The 18,919-nt window shown below is 33.6% G+C and overlaps 2 long non-coding RNA genes across 41 annotated transcripts; one reads left to right on the top strand and one right to left on the bottom strand.

Annotated features, from left to right (window-relative positions):
- The first annotated feature begins 524 nt into the window (after positions 1-524).
- LOC110872724 lies at positions 525-12,331 on the top strand. Of its 39 annotated transcripts, none has more exons than XR_004865057.1 (13): positions 529-834; positions 1,029-1,263; positions 1,363-1,423; positions 1,540-1,597; positions 1,725-1,810; positions 1,893-1,935; positions 2,021-2,179; positions 2,259-2,496; positions 2,676-2,819; positions 3,820-3,868; positions 11,375-11,437; positions 11,617-11,714; positions 11,823-12,331. It is a non-coding gene; the product is annotated as an uncharacterized LOC110872724 (long non-coding RNA). The 39 variants fall into 39 exon arrangements; XR_004865059.1 differs by having other exon boundaries at positions 530-834; positions 1,920-1,935; XR_004865067.1 differs by adding an exon at positions 11,506-11,549 and having other exon boundaries at positions 525-834; positions 1,540-1,935.
- Positions 6,906-10,552, bottom strand: LOC110872726. Of its 2 annotated transcripts, XR_004865080.1 has the most exons (6): positions 10,139-10,552; positions 9,677-9,729; positions 8,620-8,997; positions 8,420-8,463; positions 8,012-8,288; positions 6,906-7,326 (listed from the first exon to the last, which is right to left on the bottom strand). It is a non-coding gene; the product is annotated as an uncharacterized LOC110872726 (long non-coding RNA). The 2 variants fall into 2 exon arrangements; XR_002554666.2 differs by lacking the exons at positions 9,677-9,729; positions 10,139-10,552 and having other exon boundaries at positions 8,620-9,507.
- Positions 12,332-18,919: the final 6,588 nt, after the last annotated feature.

The following is an 18,919-nucleotide window of genomic DNA, read 5'->3' as shown; positions in this document are numbered from 1 at the left end:
ATAATCAGTGTCTGTAGTATCTGTTGTTATAGATTCAGTGTTTATGTTGAACATTTGATTTACTTTTGGTCAACATCTGTTTGAATTTTGGTGAACATCTTATTTTGTTAAGAAGTACAAGAACAAACATTTTTACAAAATCCCAAATCACCCGATCATTTAAGTGCACTGAAGTAAAATTGGAAACAATGTTATTCATGTGGTCCTGTTGTGCTTTTGTTTGATCTATAATATCGGTTCATGATCTATTTCCGTGATTTTAAGACAATGTTGTTGAATAGAATAAGATGGTTGATGTAATGTGGTCGTATTAATAACAAATAGTAATTAATTAATCTAAATAACTTTCCCGATCCCGGGAAGCAATCCCGGGTAAAAACCTAGTCTATTATATATAATAAACATAAAGATTTGGGCTGACGTGGCATCACCTTAGAGCCTCCTAGATTCATTTTTGGCGGGAAAATGAGCTGGGTTAATGTTTGTTCGCGGATCCCGGTTTTGATGTGACCCGACCCGTTTTATGACCCGGGTATATAAATCACCTAAAAACCTAAATTCCTGTGGCCTCAATATTTTCCTTCACTGGTTCACACCGAAACCCTAGCCTCCGTCTTCTTCTGCCATCTGAGAGGTTCTACAATCTTTTCTTTGCTAAAACCCTAGATATCTCTACTACTGTGCTTCCTCAGATCATATTGGATATTCAAAAATTTCTCTTCATCTCAATCACCATCGATTATGTGGATTTGAGGTCATAATTTCATCGAAAAACTAATGTTTTGTTGTAATTCTTCTCTACTTGCAGACATCCAACACGGATTTTACATGAAGGTACACTTTTTCTCATCTTTAAGTGTTTATCTATTGCATCTTAATCCTTCTGTTAATCGATTAGACTTCTTTTGGTTTTGATTTCTGTTTCATTTTTTATGTTTGATCGATTGCTTGCTTACTTATGGGATTTTGAATAGTTTTAATTATTATTTGATTCTTGCTATCATTCTTGGTGTGGTTTTATGTTACAGATCTGAAAACTAGGACAAAATGCCCTAGCCGCCCCTTCAGCTTATACGGCTAGGGTTCCGGTCATTAGTCATCCGTTTTTCGCTTTAGAATCCATGGTGTTTAGGTATCCCCAAATTATTGTTTGTTATATTGATTTTTATTGTTTGCAAATAGTGTGTTTGTTGGTTTGTGATCTTATAACCAGTACCCAAAGGATAAAGATTGAAAATTTATGTGTATTGTTTGATAATTGAGGTGGGTTTGTTCTCTAATTTCATAAATGTAAGTTTTCTTCATGATTCGTGCTTTATAGCTGCAAAATCTTTATTTAAAATTCGTTTGTTCATCAATTAGGGTTTTTCAAAACCTGGATATGATCATTCTTTTCCATAGATGTTCCAATACTGTTTCCAAGGTTAGTATATGTTCATCTCTCTTCTATAAATGCTTTTGAGTATTTTTTAATCAATTAAATGGGTTTTGGGTATTGTTTCCTTGAAAGCTTTGAAATTGATGTGGAATTTATTACAGATACGGTATTAATGGCCAAAACTGAATATGAGTATCACATAATTCTGATTTTTTTTGGGTATGGATTTTGAGTTTTATACCTTTTCAATATGCTTTCACATTCTTTTCCATGCCAGACTATTTTATTTTACTATATTACTAGATTACTAGAGTAAAAAGTGTGTCTTTGACTATATAATTTAAAGTACGGGAATCTACTGGGGTTTGTATGCAAGTTCAGGGACACAATGATGCATTTGCCTTAGAATTGTTGGTATCGTGAAAGCAACAGGTATGATAAATTTAACAAACTTATCATCTTGGTTATACACGCATATTTCGTATTCATTTTGTTTTCTTTTTTATGAAATAAGAATTTAATATTTGTGGAATGATGGCAGCTTTGGTCAGCCTTTGGTAAGACACATGATCTCATATATCTATCTTTATATTTATATGTGTCATGTGTGGGTACTCAATTCATTTTAATTGTGTTTTGTAGGTTCATCCTCAGTTTCTTGAGCAAGCAAGGATGCCTTTGCCACTTGAAATGGCGCAAGAGCCTGTTTACGTGAATGCCAAAAAATACCATGCGATATTAAGGCGAAGGCAATCCTGTGCAAAAGTAGAGCTTGAGAAGAAACTTATAAAAGACAGAAAGGTCAGTTATAGTTTTATATATATTTTGTGTGTGAAAATCTGGCTGGGCAAATTGGTAAACAATTTTGTGATATTTACAGCCTTATCTTCATGAATCACGGCATCAGCATGCTATGACAAGGGTAAGGGGCTCCGGTGGTCGTTTCAAAGGAAACTGACGTTAATAAGAACACAACAGGTTCGGGTTCAAGTTCTACCATGTCATCATCCCAGTCGGTGAATTCAAACCGGGTGCACTTGAGCAATGGAAAAGTAAAGCGGTTACTCAAGGTATGTTAATTTATGCTAACATTATCTGTCATGCATTAATGATTAATGGTACCGTTTCTTTTAACTTTAGTAATTCCTTTTATCTCATATTTACACCCGGTGAGATAAAACGAAAGAGTGAAAAGTTTAACCACTGCCGGATGTTAATACCACATTATACTTATTGTGCTTTTAATGCGGCGAATGCACTCTTAATCGACCTGATTATTTATTGTTTCTTTCTATAGGATCAAGTTTACCAAACGGAATGGTTTCTTCTTCTAAAAGCAAGTTCGATGATAAAATAGAAGCATCTTATGCTAAAACGTATTTCCATTACTACGGGCAACTGCTTCATCAGCAAAATATGATGCAGGATTATGTGAGAACAGGTCAATATATATCGCTTTCTTTTTCTTTTTTGAGTTGCATGTATCACATTGTGCTTATTAAAGCACGGGTCAAATGAACACATTTGGGATTTTATGGAGCTGAATTACACGATAAATGTTTTTTTCTAGGTTCCTACTATGCTGCGGTTATTGAGAATAAAGCCGATAGCCGGTGATATTTTCAAGTTGTTTTAGTATTTGTGTAGTCTCACTAAACTTTTGTGAATACTTGGTGGTTAACTTATAAGCTTTATTATTTATAGTTTTGAATCCAATTTTGTTAAAATTACAAAATTGAGTCTAATTTCATTTTTTCCAGCAACTTGGAGATTATTCACTTAATCAGTTAACCAAGTTAATTCACCGTTCGTGAGTATTTTATTCATACAACTTCAAGCCTTTTACGACGTTCACCTGTCAATCACGATAAGTGTCAAATGGGTCGAATCAGTTATACGGGTTGAAAGTTTCAACCTGTTCACTTAGAAAAATATTAGCTAATAATGAGTCAAGTCAGTCAAACAAGTCAAATAAAAAGTTCACACAAGTTAAAATTTCAACTAGGTCAGTAAATACCAATTTTAACACAATCACCTCATATATTACAGATTACAAACCTTTGCATTACTTTTTTAGAAATATAAGTGGGTCTCAAAATGCGGTGTGTAGGCGTGTTGTAGCTGGTATGATTAAGTTTAGATCAAAGCGGACCCTTTTTGCTGCAGGCTAAAATGGGTTGGCTGGATTGGTCTGATTTTTTTTCCGATAATGGTTCCTACCGGGTCAGTACTGGTTGGATTGGGTTGATCCTTTGTTGTCTACTTTTTCTAATAAAAAAATTAGGAGCATATGTTTATTAAAATTTCCAGATACACTTTGTGTGACATTCGAAATGTTTGCATTTTTAGCTATTTTTTTATTTTATTTCAATTTTAGCCGTTTGGTGTGTTGTAACTGGTCAAAATGGGTTTTGGTCATAACTGGTCATTTTTTAATGCAGGTAAAGACGGGTCGCTTGGGTTGATCAAAAGTCCTTTTGTCTAAAACGGGTACGTCCAGGGGGTCTGGTTATGTATTAAAATGCATTATGTGACATCCAACCCCCTTTTTCTAATCTAACTAATATTTTTTTGAGTGAAATACTATTTTCGTCCTTGTGGTTTGCTCAACAAATCGATTTCAATCCAAAAGATTTTTTTGGTCTTTTTTGGTCCATTTGTTTCGGTTTTGTGTCGAAATTAAACACCCCATTCAAGCCATCCATTCTGCCGTTTTACTTCTGCCCTCATGCCCCTCATTTGAGGGGCATATTAGTCTTTTTCACTCTTAACTCCTTTTAACTCTCTTTATTATTTACAATAATTAATAAACCCTAATGGTATTTATGTAATGCATTATGAATACTGCATTTTGTATTATTCCCCATTTTGGTTGAATTTCATTGGCCATTTTATAGGCTGTATGGATTTTATATAAATCTTAACTAGCTTTAGATCCCGTATGTTACACGGGTTGGCAAAAGAAATTTCTTCATTAATACCGCTGACATTAAATATTATACTTTTATACACGTTAAACTTAAACGAATATATTAGATTACAACGACAAATTGAAATAGATGAATATGCAACGATCCAGTGGCGGATCTAGGATTCCGACCAAGGGGTAACGTGTTATAAATAAGCCGTAACGAAATCGAAAAAACGTCAATTTTTTCCAAAATTTACACTAATTTTTCCAAATTTTTTCCGACCAAGGGGTAGCAGGGGTTACCCCTACCAAAGAGGTAGGTCCGCCCCTGCAACGATCACAATTCGTTGAAAATCTCTTTATAAACCACATTAGTTGTTTTATCTGTAGGTTTGTCGTTGTCAAGTATTGGTATTTTCACTCCATCTCATGTTTTTACCATTGATAAAGCAACATACAATTGACCATGAGAGAGGACGGGTTGTTTCAAGTACAAACCAACTCTAGAAAGTGACTACCTTTGACTTTTGTTGATTGTCATTGCGAAACATACGACCAGTTAACGAAGGAGGCACCCACTTAGATTTTGGGTTGCCATGTAAACTAATAGAGTTATCTCAGTTTAATTTTTTTTTATTTAACCTAATAGAAAATGTAAATAATCAAATATATGTTAAATGAACTATTTAGAATTTTTTTTTAATATAAGTTATATATATATATATATATATATATATATATGTAAATATAGTTTAGGAACCCGCGAGTTTCGCGGATTACTCAAAGTTAATTATATAATATTTAACAATGTTGACAAAAATTTGAAATGACCGAAATGTAATTGTCGTAGGATTTTTAATGTATGGATCAAGTCAAAACGGCGTGATGGATTAATGGTGATTATTAGAAAGCTGGCACTTTCAGCATATATAAATCCTGCCAAACCCCACCTACAAATAGGTTTTTATGTACGCCATGTATAAGTGTGTGTATTTTGTGTGTCATCCATGTGTTTATTCGAGTCCCTGCAAATTTACATGCTCTTAATCTCCATTGTTGATCCAAAACATATTAAACTAGTCAAAGTAATCATCGATCTCAACCCCTTTATAGCGAAGCTATTGATAGGGTCTGGCTTTTGGGACCCAAATACCTTTTTTAACTAAGGATTGAGTGAATATTTCCTAAACATCTTTTAATCATAGCATCTTACAAAATCTAGACGCTTAGAGTTTACCAATTACCATTACTCATACAACGAAAAAGCAAACACATGGAACAATGGTAAAACGGTTTATCGAATCGATTAATGTCATATTTTCAAACTCTTTGATATTACAAAAAGAATCATAGAAATTGCATATGTTACTTAATAGTCTTGAACCCAAAATGATCAAAATGTACTTCAAGAAAATTGTCTCAAATCCTAAATATAAAAACACAAATGGACCAAATAATTTGAAACAGAGGATACTTACTCAGATAACTTAACATATTCTTAAGCAGAGCAGCAACCAACTTTCTTAACATCATCCTTTGACCCAACATTAATGGTTTGACCTTTAGGCAGAGCTGAAGGATCATCACCTACTTCAAGTGCTTTTCGGCTCACAACCTGATGTATTTGTGTAAGAACCTCTGTGAATGCGGTTTCAACATTCAACGCCTCGAGAGTTGACGTTTCCATAAAATACGTGTTCTCTTTCCGCAAACGTTTTTGCCTCCTCAGTGGGGACTGTGCACAAATGGCGCAAGTCGGCCTTGTTTCCTACTAACATTATCACAATGTTTGGGTCAGTGTGATATAAAATGTATGACACATTAATGTCTTAGCTATAAGAAGAGTCGTAAACATTTTATGAACTAAACCATTGAGGGAGGCCACTCTCTACACTTGAAAAGGTAGATAAAAATAACACGTTGCAATGGACCAATAGTGTATTTAGAGATGAGTATCCAACAGTTTGATGATCCGTGCATTGATATCATCGAGTGGCACAAGAGTTTGGGGTGAGGTTGCTTTTTGCAGAGCCATCAAACTTAAGGATACATGAGCACTTGCTATAAATTGGAAAACATATCTTCTTGCCACTTGCTAAATGTTAGGTACCAGTAATCATGTTCTTGATAAAGTCAAGATTTAGAGCAAACACAAACCTCGAATCTCGGAACCTAGCTCGACCACCAACTACAGCAGGGAACTCGTCTCTATTGGCAGTGATATGCTTAAGAATTCTTCCGCAAGAACCAGTTTACCAAACAGAAAGTAGTAACAGAACATGGCAAAAGTACAAAAAGCAAAACAAATTATAAAACATCCACAAATATACAATTAAAATAAGTGCTTAATTAAGTTAATAGTTAGACATTAAATCAAAAAGACAATAACAGTTTCACAAACCCTATATCTTTTTTATAATTCATCAGCAACCCAACTCTACCTACAATTCATCTTAAAACAACACATTACTGAAAAAGGAATATGTTAAAACAAACTAATAACCCTAAAAGTAAAACTAAACAGTTAAAAAATGAGTGATGAAAAAAATCCTTAAAAAAGAACAAAAAAAAAAAGAAAGTAATCCATGCAGAAGATAGACATAATTATGAACATAATCGCACTAATTAGCCAAAAGAACACATACTGGGTCCATAAACTATCATATACGCTAAGACAAAACAGATGATAAAGAGCCACAAACCCACAATCAAATCCATATGAATAGCACCACCAAGTACCATTTACCAAAAACATGAAAAAGAAACAATGATACTGAAAACAAATGTGTTAGAACCTAAACCAAAGCAATGCTACTATCTCCAGCCGGCGGCTTGCGAGCCCCTAGATAGTCTTTAGATTCTGCTTTCCCGTCAGCAAAGATATTACTTCCACTCATTTCTCAAAGCTTTGCTGAGCTCAGAGGTTTTTCTGTCGATGCTGGCACCTCGTCACCTTTGAAAATATTGTTTCCAGAAAGCTCTGTGAATTTCTGGCTCGGGATCTTTTTGCCGTCTTCACCAGTTCTGCAACATTTGTCTGACAAAACAAAGCATATTTATTATTAACAATAATCCCACTTACATAAAAATATGGTGAAATAATGGTAAATATCGAGTCAATATATTAGAGTTAAAGAAGTGGTTGTGGTGTAAGGATGCAAAAGCATGACAGATAGTTTTATACTTTTAAAAGTCCATTTATAAAAATTAAGTAATGCTGGTGTGTAACATCCTATCTCTAACAGTACAGATTTTAATGTAAAGAGAATACTTATTATTCACGAAAGGTGACAGACAGTTCTTTACTTGATGATTGAAGAACCACTTCAGAAGCCAGATATTAATACTCATAAAAATAATTAAAAAAGGTAGGACATTCAGCTTACTGTTTTTAAAGACTGTTAATGGTCTTCATGTTTAAGGCCCAGGGTCATATCACATTACAATTTATTTACATTAGATATTAAAGATGATAGTTTTGACCCGTTTATTAATGAATGAGTCAATTAGGGTTGTCTGTGTTATATGATTAATAAACCATGCTATTTGATATGTTACTCTGTTACTCATTCTGTCTTGCCGCACTCATCTTCCAACCTCAATTCCAGTTGTCTAAAGTAAAACTTAATGTTATTAATGTGCCAATGTTAATTACGCTATTTGTGTGTGCTTTATATGATAATAAATCTAAGCATATAAGTGAATATGAAAGAATTATGTACATTGTTTGGAGTAGATTCACTGATCGTTATGCTTTCTCTCAACGCCAATGCGCGCGCAGCCAACGGGCGAAGTTGAATTTCAGGAGGTGGTGCAAATATGTTATGTCCACTAAGTTCCTTGTTCTTTGCATTTGAAAACTGTTTTTTTCAACGTTGAATCTGACTCCTTATCTAATGTACCACTTAACTCCCGCTACTTAGCCTCAAAAAGTGCCTTTTTAGGAGATACCGATTCTTCTCCACCAAATGAAATGTGACTGATGCCCGCAACCGTTTGCTGATAACCATAAAACTTGTAAGAACATAATATAATACAACCTTATTTCCAAAAAAACATGACTGTTTTAGATCTTCCAACTTAAAGAACGATGATCGTGTCTACACATAACATGGCATGTAGTAAAATACCTGAAATTCCAGCCTCTAAAGCAGTGTGTTTTCTCTTAAATCACCTGAATAATAGAAAAAATTACCAAGGGTCAGTACAGAACATAGAGACATCAAAATTAGTTTAAGAACTTTCTTCTAACCATTTAAAAAAAAAGAAATCGACGCATAAAAGAAGATGATAACCCTTGTAAATTGTCATCAAATGTGTGACTTTTTACCTCTATTGTTGTCGTATTGTGCGTCAACAGGTATATATGCCAGCCCACATATTTCTAAACCGAACAAACTCTCTAGATCTGAATGCAAAATCTCCTTTATAAGGATCTGGATGCTTTTCGGTAAGGGATTGCATCAAATTGGACCCTTAAACAATGGTATTAGCTACTTCAAATGCTAAAACCGATACTTTATCTCCTCTTGAAGCCATATTGGATACAAATCCACTATTAGCGTTTAAATTTGTCATACTGCCCAGTTGTAAAATAAAAAATTACTTAAATAATCGTTACGATACCTGATGATTGTAGGCATTTGGACTGCGGATGATTGAAGCAACTTTTGACCCACTAATTTTGCTACACGTGAACACAGAGATCCTGAAAGTAACCAAAAAAAATATTGTTACTATTGAATATTGATTAGTGGTCTGGGATATTTATCATGGATTAATAAAGACAAATAATACATGTACCTGATGGATAAGACCGATTAAGAGGTTAACTAATATAATCAATTCCATATCTTTTCAACTAAATCATTTGGCAAGAGAAAACACCCCCATAATGTAAATACAAAATACTATTAATAAACGGAACCAAAGGAATAAAAAACAAAAATGCGTCTAATACGAAAGTATATGGCCAAGATGTTTTTGCAGTAAGAAGTGAAAACCCAGTCATGTGTATCATAAGATAAGATCAAGGGAACAAATACACAAGCTGATGTGCGGTCAGCCTTGTTGAGAACCACATAGGTCTTTGTCACAACAATTATTTTGGACCTCCAATCTCAGGTTAATTATAAAAGAATCAATATAAGCATAAATGCCGAGAAGTAACTTTAAATAATAGCCTGATAGTAATCGCCACATTTAAAACCTCTGTAGCCGGATAACTTGAACCTAATCCTAGGTTTAACCATAATAGGTAAAACAATCTAACCTGAAAGCCTCCTGTTCCATTGTCGATTAAAAATCAAAATACAATCCATCAAAATGCAAACAACAAACTGAAAATAACATGTATAAAATCAAATTAAAGTTATAAAAGTACTAACCCATGACTGGATTGAATTATTGCTAACCACTCCCGAAGCTTTCAAATTACTCTCTGAAAATCAAATAAGAATAAATTCACAAAAATTAGAATAGACACTCACAAATGGCTGTTTCAGATTTCAATTATAATTTATATGTATGTGAATAGACACTCACAAAACATATCACTTTCATCAAATCAAAACACAAAACTATCATAACAAAATCAAAATTAGGGCACGAAACATAAACATGACGTTGTTCATTAACATCCACTCAGCCGCCGATGATGATGAAGACTCCATAGTTGTTGTAGGACTCAGCTCTCGTTTTCCGTTTGTGTGTAACTCGGGTAAAAAAAAACCCCTAGTAAATTAGACACGCAAACCATTTGAAAATCGAATAACTTTTACGTGGTTGGATTGAACGACAAAATCAGAAACGATTCGACAATTCTACACCTATATCAATGATTAACATACCTGGATGAGAGTTCGAATACTTGAGATATAGGGATTTTTGAAGTGGGTATGGGCCAGGTACAATCGATTTCCAGAACTCCATATCAGTATTAGGTGCTTCAGCAACTTTTACAGCCCAAGAAATCAACATAATAAGGGATCCAACAGCAAGAGACGTTTAGAGAGAGAACCTGAGATAAATCATTGCTCCGATGAATCCAGCAAATTTATACACACAACCAAATTAGGGTTGTAGGAACGATCAATGGAGATGGATTTAGAAAAATTGTGAGATTTAGATAGAGAACCAGATTGAAAAGGAGTGTAGATGAAGGAATGAAATTATGAAATTAGGGTTTAATATTTAGAATGGAATGATTGTAGAGTACGCGTGAGGGAGATTGCCGCTCAGTCTGAATTCTCTGGCCAAAGACATTATCCACATCATCAAAATGATTGGCTAAGAATAGCCCATGTGGCCTAAGAGAATTCATTTAGTATAATAGATAGATGCTACAATTCAGTTTGTACAGCAAAAGCTTGAATTTCATTGGGAGTTTTCCATGTTGTAAGGGTTATAAATTGTTTCATTGTTGATGGTCAAAATTATGCAGTGTTTGGTTTAAAAATCTGTTGTTTTATGTCTCAAAATTCTGCGCTTTTATGCCTCCAAATTCTTTGCTTTTATAGTTATAATTCTGCTCTTTATTATTCATAATTTTGCAGTGTTTGGTTGAAAAATCTGCTGTTTTATGCCTTAAAATTCTGCAGTGTTTGGCTAAAAAATTCCTCAATTTTATGCTCAAAATTCTGTGCTTTTGTGTCTCAAAATTCTGCTCTTTAATGGTCATAATTCTGCGCTTTAGTGGTCATAATTCTGCAGTTTTATGCCTCAATTTTCTGCACTTTTATGCAGTGTTATGCAGTGTTCGGTTGAAAAATATGTTGTTTTATGCCTCAAATAAAGATAGTTAAAAGGGGTTAAGTGAAAAAGACTAAAAAGCCCCTCAAATGAGGAGCATGAATGGATGGCGTGAAGGGCGTGTTTACTTTTGACACAAAACTGAAAAAAATGGACCAAAAAAGGCCATAATTTCTTTTGGATTGAAATGAATTTGTTTAGCAAACCGCAAGGACGGAAATAGTATTTAACTCCATTTTTTTTTGTTTTTACCCATCTTAACCATTAAAGATAATATATGTAAATTTAAATCGACCGATTCAAATAAACAGGTGATGGATTGTTTCTTGATTTAGGTATACAAGGAAGAGGCTATTAAAGGCAAGGAGATATACAATAGCGAAATGACGCATTACAAAGTGTGGGCAAGCTTAATATGTCATACTTTTTGTGTGATTTTAATTATGTATTAATCAATCATAGATAGTTGTTAATATAGATAACTTTCTCGAGCCCGGGAAGCAATCCCAGGTGATAACATTGTCTGTGCTTCCATGTATCTTTGTTGTATATAATTGAGTTTCGTTGTCACGTGCAGCTGAGTACTCTACCTTCTCTGGAATCAAGAAAGGAGCAGTTCTTCAGGAAGCTAGGGTCGTTAATGATCCTCAGTTGGATTCAAGGAGGTGTTCTCAGGTGCTTATTTTGTTTATTTATATCAACATATAGGTGCTACATAATGTATCGATTCATCCTCTTACATGAACATGATCCAACATATTATTTTCTGATTTCTGTTGCCAGGTTATCACAAACCTGCTTAATCTCTTGAATAAAGGTGATACCTTCACAAATGTCAGATCATGTTTTATAAACTGTCCAGATGCTTTATAAGTTTATTTATATCTCACACGTTAATATGTCAATTTCTTTATATGATTTTCATTATAGATTAGTCATTAATAATTAATATATAGAACTAATGTGCATTTGGTTAATAATTAATATATAGAACTAACGTGCATTTGGCTGAGATCACTGTGTATTATAATGACCTTAAATGGTTCTATTGAATAGGTGTACAGTGTGACGGCTTCTTATCACAAGGTCCGCAACCATCACATCCGGGTAATCGTAAGTACTACCATTCCTACTAAGCTTTGCAAGAGGGAGTTCACTATAGATTTGTGGATTTTATTGTTTTTTATTTGTAAATTTTGTTTGTAATTCAATTTTTGTTATTTAATTCAATATGTAACTTTGTTTATAAGAAATTTATTAACACAATAATGAATTATATATATTATGTTCAACCTGTGTGGTAGACGTCCATTGGTCGAGCACATATACACATTGAAGGTAAATAGCGCATATCTGTCTGGCCTATAGAATATTATGAAAAACTCGAAATAATAAATCGTAGAAAAATATAACCGTTAGATGGGGTTCGGTAAAATATGAAACTGGAACTAGTTGGGCAAGGTTGTAAAGAATCGGGTACTAACCAGTAAATTGAGGATATCTTGCATTTATAATATAATACTCATGGTGTTGATGTTTTTTATAGTTAATACGCATTGGCTTTTGGAATCAAAACACACGGTAGCGCCTCATGCCTTTTAAAACCAAGCAACATTTTGAAAGTGATTTATATAATATGTCAATATGTTTGTATTATTTTGTTAATATATCGATCATTAATAATTAATATTAATAACTTTTTCCAGCCCGGGAAGCATTTCCCGGATGATAACCTAGTCTATATATATATATATATATATATATATATATGGTGCCAAAAGTTAAACGTGGGATCTTTTCCTCAACACAGAGACAAAGAAACAAAATTTCATGATTTGTTTAATTCATTTATAAAACTTCTAGAGATCTTTTAAAAGAGTTTAATATTGAGACGAAAAATGATTTAGGGGATCTTTTCAAAGGGAAATGATTTCAATGTCAAAATTAAGTTGGGAAAGATTGATTCGAATAAAAATGGTATAAACCATTGAAAGATAGTGATTAAATATTTAAATTCTTTCAAAGATGGTCAAACTCGGTTTTTAGACATATCACCATGAACAGAAAAAGTACAAGAGATAGCGGGATCGACTATGTGTATTGACTACTATCAACCTTAATATGTAAATATTATAACAAAAAACAAATTTGAGAATTTGCATTTATTGTATTTTACATTTGTTATATTTACTTTTGGGTATATGAAGATGAGTTTTTTTTTTCAAAGTGGTGTTGGTGAAACAAATATTTACCATAATAGTGTCATTTCAAAAGTATTTACCAAAATAGTATTTTATCTTTTTTTGATGGTTTCTTACTCCTAATTTCATTGGTTAGTTTCACTTCATTAATTAATTATTGGGTTGATCACATTTTTATTAAAAAGGTTAAATTGTTAACATTAAACACTTTATAATATCTAACTTTGAAACTTCACATTTGAAAATAAATTTGAAGATTCTTTTTCTCTGAACTTGGAAAGAGATTAATTTGTTTTTTTTTTCTTTTTATCCATGATAAACATACAAAAAAAATATGAGAAACACTACATCAATAAAGTAACTATACGTACTATCTTTGTAAACTACAAATATATATATATATATATATAGGAGAGGGTTATCTTGAGAACGCTAAATATTGCGAGGACCGTGAGAACGAATGAAAAAAACCAATCAAAACCAATTTTTTTTATACAAACCTCATTGTAATTAAGATACAACATCAAAACAAGAATTTATAACATCAAATAATTCATTTCTCATTTCAAAATCATTCTTTTTAGATTTTTTACACATGTGTAAATATAGCAGATTTACACATGTGTAAATGGAAAACTTACACATGTGTAAATTTTCTTTATTTATGAATTCACGTAAATTTAAACGTGTAAATTGAATTTCTAACATTGTATTCGAATAATAATGATAAGTGTAGAAAAATTTTTTGAATTTGAATTGTTTTTGACCAAGTTCTCATGGTTTTTTCATTTGTTCTCATGGTTCTCACAATATTTAGCGTTCTCATTTAAACCCTATATATATATATATATATATATATATATATATATATATATATATATATATATATATATATATATATATATATATATGAAACATATAGAAATTATTTAATTCGATTTCGAATAATAGGCCGGTTCAAAATTCATAGGGTTGAATTCGATTCAAATCAAAATTCCGATCAAACTGTTATAATCTTACCACATTTCATATTGTAAATTTATTTTATATGGTTCTTTTAAATTTTATTTTACATCGATTCTTTAAAATCAGAGTATACATATCAAGCATATTGAATTAACTTATTTACTTTTCTCTGCATCCCTAAGGAAAAAAAAACCAAATATTTACGTGCTTATTTACATAAGTAGCAAACATTTTTTATATTAGTTAAAGGAAAAAAATAATTACATATGAGGTTAACAATTTCTCTTATGTTAAGGAAAACAGTTATCTTAAATCTAAGGTAGTGTTTGGTATGCAGGAATGAGAGGTGGAATGGAATGGATGATTACGAGGTAATGAAGAAAATGGTGTTTGGTTGGTCAATGGAATGGAATCACCCATTCAAAAATGCATTCCATTCCCTCAAAATCATTCCTTCCACCCCCCATGTTTTTTTTTTCCATTCCATCCCCTCTTGCATCATTCATCAACAACACCACAACCCACCACCACCACCACCCACCATCGACGCCATCGCCGCCACCCGCCACCACCTCACCCCGACAGCCACCGCCATCGCCGCCGCCGCCACCCACTCGCCACCGTTATCACACACAGCTACGACCAACCGCTAACGACACTCGCCGCCGCCGCCCACCACCATCTTCGATGCCACCACCAACCGCCGCCGCCGCCACCAACCGCCACCTCTGCTACCACCCATCACCAACGACCACCTTGCCACCACCACCACTCGTCGTCGCCGCCACACCGCCACCGCCACCACCCATCGCCGCCGCCGACACCCAACACCGCCACTTATAACCACCCACAATCACTACCACCGACCACCACCACCCACCGCTGATTTTATTACTCTGTTTTTCTTGCCTACCGAACAATACACAATAAAAACTCATTCCATTCACACATGGTAACCAAACAAGACATGGAATGGTAATGATCCATTGCATTCCCTCATCCATTCCATTACCTCGTCCATTTCATTCCTTCGTCCATTCAATTACCCCATACCAAACAGACCCTAAAAGAATGATTAAGTCATTATTGTTTTATAAAATGAGGTTATCCAATGAAATTAGGAGTGAGAAATTAATAAAATAAGATAAAATACTATTTTAGGAAATATTTTTGAAATAACACTATTATGGTAAATATTTTTTCTATCATCACCACTTTAGTAAAAAAACTCATATGAAGAGTTAATACATTATACATATGATTAGAAACTGATAATGATGAATAGTGCCATCAGTAAATGTTTGGCCCATTGGAAAAGTAATTAAACTATAAAAGTAAAATTAACTTTAAATTTGATGAATTGTAAAATAGTAAATGCAATTAATTGGTGCAATGCAATAGTGATATATGATTGGCTGGTGCTCCTCCCCACCTTGGATCTGTTTTTTTTTAAATTGTTTCTAGAGTTTTGGTTGAGTTTTTATTATCTATTAATTTAACCAAATAACATGAGAACAATATGATTTCAACATTAAATACATCAACATATAATCTTGATATAATCTTGATATGTTTTCTAAAATCACAGTTATTACAATTGTTTATTTTGTTACGTTCTTCAGTGAAAATTTTCACTAATCGTAATAAATTTGGTTATGTCACACTTTGCAAACTTTACATTACGGTTTTTCTTTTGTTTTTTAAATTTTCGTTTCAATGCTAATAATGTAGTCATTGCAACAAATCGAACATGTGTAGATGTTGTTTTGGCCATATGTGTATACTCTTTCGCTTACTATAGCACGAGACAATACCGTAACAAATGCACCGATATCGACCGAACTAACAAATGAACCAATATCGACCGAACTTCTGTCACGTCCCCGCTGCAACGCGCGAGGTGGAAACCCACTAGTTAGTTATTAAGGGTAAGGATATAATAGAAAGTTTATTTGGGTAGGAAGACTAGGAAGTAATCTTAACTATCTATTTATTAATCAAGGGCTAAGATTAATTGAAGAGAAAAAAGGAGGCGCGTGGGTTTGTCTACGGGCATTCTATTCAATCCAAGGCAATAGTTTCTCTATCCTCCAATTCCCCCCCCCCCATTTTTTAAACGTTAATAACTCTTTCATACGACATTATTTTTTATAAAAAGTGCACCAAAAAAACGAGTGTTTTTTTATCTTTAAAACGAGTATACTATTCCTATATTTTTGAAATTTTTTTTTGAAAACCCAGTTGCGTAAAACGCAATGGACAAAAAGCGTTAAAAATGATTTTTTTTTTTCTAAAACGCAATGACAGAAAACACAAAGAAATGTCTTATTTCTAAAACGCAATGGCCAGAAAACACAAAAGAAACTGTTATTTCTAAAATGCAATGGATTTAAAACACTTCAACATGTGTTTTTCTAAAACACAATGGACCAAAAAACACATAAAAATGTCTTTTTTCTAAAACGCAATGGCCTAAAAATACAAAAGAAAGTGTTCTTTCTAAAACGCAATGGACTAAAAACACATAAAACTATGTTTTACCTAAAACGCAATGGACTAAAAACACTTCAAAATGTGTTTTTCTAAAATGCATTTGAACCAACAAAAAAACACAAGTAAATTACAAAACTCGTCCTTTATGTTGACACCGGATTGCAAAGTGTGTCCTTTGTCTTCAGAAAGTACAAAAAACGTACTCGATGTTTCAAGACCCTTACACGTTATGTCCTTTAGCCCTAACTCAGTTATTTTTTATGGTTAAATCTGACCAAGTGGACCCCATATAAGGGCATTTTGGTCATTATTCCATTTATTTATATAAAACAATTTACTCTCTCACTCTAAACCCAAACACAATTATAGTCTCTATCCTCTCCGACCACAAGATCTCCGGTCACCACTACCACTTACCTCCGGCGACCAAGAATCCAAAGCCACCACCCACCTGCCACTACCTCCACACACCACCTGTCACCACGAATCAAACCAACCACCATCTGCCACCACCACCAACCTACCCCCAAACCCCATCTTTCACAAACATCCTTAACCACCACCGTACCAAGCACGACGGGTTCTGGATCTGGATTTGTGGAACGACGTCAGATTATCGACGGTAGGTAACCCTTGCTCCCACACTGAAACCCAACAAATCCAACAACCACCATTATGAGCACCATCTGCCACCACCAAATCCGACAACCACACGAGCACCATCTGCCACCACCCCTTATGTAAAAAAACGAACCCTCTAAACCCACCATCCTTTAGATCTGAACTCACCATACAAGATTTGAGGCAGATGTGGCCGGCGAAGAAAGTGTTACCGAAGAAGAAAGGTTGGTGATGGTGTTACCGGAGAAGAAAACGGTGTTGGTGGTGTTTTGGAGAATTTACGGCATACCTTCTACATAGGTGGTCCGATCTACAATGTACAATTTTGAGTACAAATGATTAATTTTGGTTCCAATCCAACCCAAAACCATGAAGCCAACTAAAAGGGATCTGCATTTTTTTATGAACAACACGGTCTGTCCAAGTAATCCACTATAGTTGTAAAACTAAATTTATAAAATTAAACTTAACATAACTGAGAATTATTAGTATATGGGTAATGATTGAAGGTGGTGGTGGTTGGGAGAGGGTATGGTCAGGTGGTGGTGGCTAAGGGTGTAGTGGAGAAAATGTAAAGAGAGTGATAGAGAGGTTTAGAAAGAGACGGGCAGAGGTATATATTAATTTAAAAGTTTAATTATTTTTATTTATTAAAATGTTTTTAAATAAATAGGTAAAAAGACCATGTGTTACTTTATTTAACCATGAAAACTAACTAAGTTAGAGCTAAATGACATAACGTGCAAGGGTTTGCAAACATCGAGTACATTTTTTGTATTTTTTGAAGACAAATGATACTTTGGGCGTAGTTTAGGCGGGGTGGTGGTGGTGGTGGTGGTGGTGAAAGGTGGAGGTGGTGAAGATTGGGGAAGATGAAGAGGGTGGGGTGGGTGGTGGGTCCCACATAAATTTTTAAATATTAATTATATTTCTTTTAACTTTTTAGTTATTTATTTAACAGTAAGGGTATTTAGGTCATTTCACACCCACTTAACAATGAAAAATAAGTAAGTTAGGGATGAAGGACATAATGTGTAGGGGTTTGCAAACATCAAGTACGTTTTTTATACTTTTGGAAGATAAATGACATACTTTGCAATCTAGTGTCAACATAAAGAATGATTTTTGTAATTTATTCTAAAACATATTAATGAAAACGCCATAACGAAAATGCCATTAGTTGAATAATACAGTCTTCATGAAACATGTTAATGGAAACGCCATAAATTCAATTATCAACAAATAATAAGAACTGATGTTTACAAATTAACGCCAATATCCACAACTAATTAGATGTACGTAACCAATTGAAAAACGCCATTGATCGTAAACAAATAAGCATATATTAGATCCCAAACGACAATTAACATTAATAATGAAAACGCCAAATATTTAATATAGGAAGAACAACATTAAAAAGATAAAACACCATTTTCAAATATTAATTTGAGAAAAAAAAAACTCCATTGAAACAACCATAAAGAACGAAAACGCCATATCTGTTACATTATTTGCTGGAAACAAATATGAAAACACCATCAGAAATTACTTTGTAGAACAGAATCCACATTACACGCCATAGATCTCGAAAGGAGATGA

The sequence above is a fragment of the Helianthus annuus genome, chromosome 8 (assembly GCF_002127325.2).
Source record: "Helianthus annuus cultivar XRQ/B chromosome 8, HanXRQr2.0-SUNRISE, whole genome shotgun sequence".
NCBI classification, from domain to species: domain Eukaryota; kingdom Viridiplantae; phylum Streptophyta; class Magnoliopsida; order Asterales; family Asteraceae; genus Helianthus; species Helianthus annuus.
The sequence above is the reverse complement of the archived record's forward strand: the minus strand, read 5'-3'. Positions and strand labels throughout refer to the sequence as shown.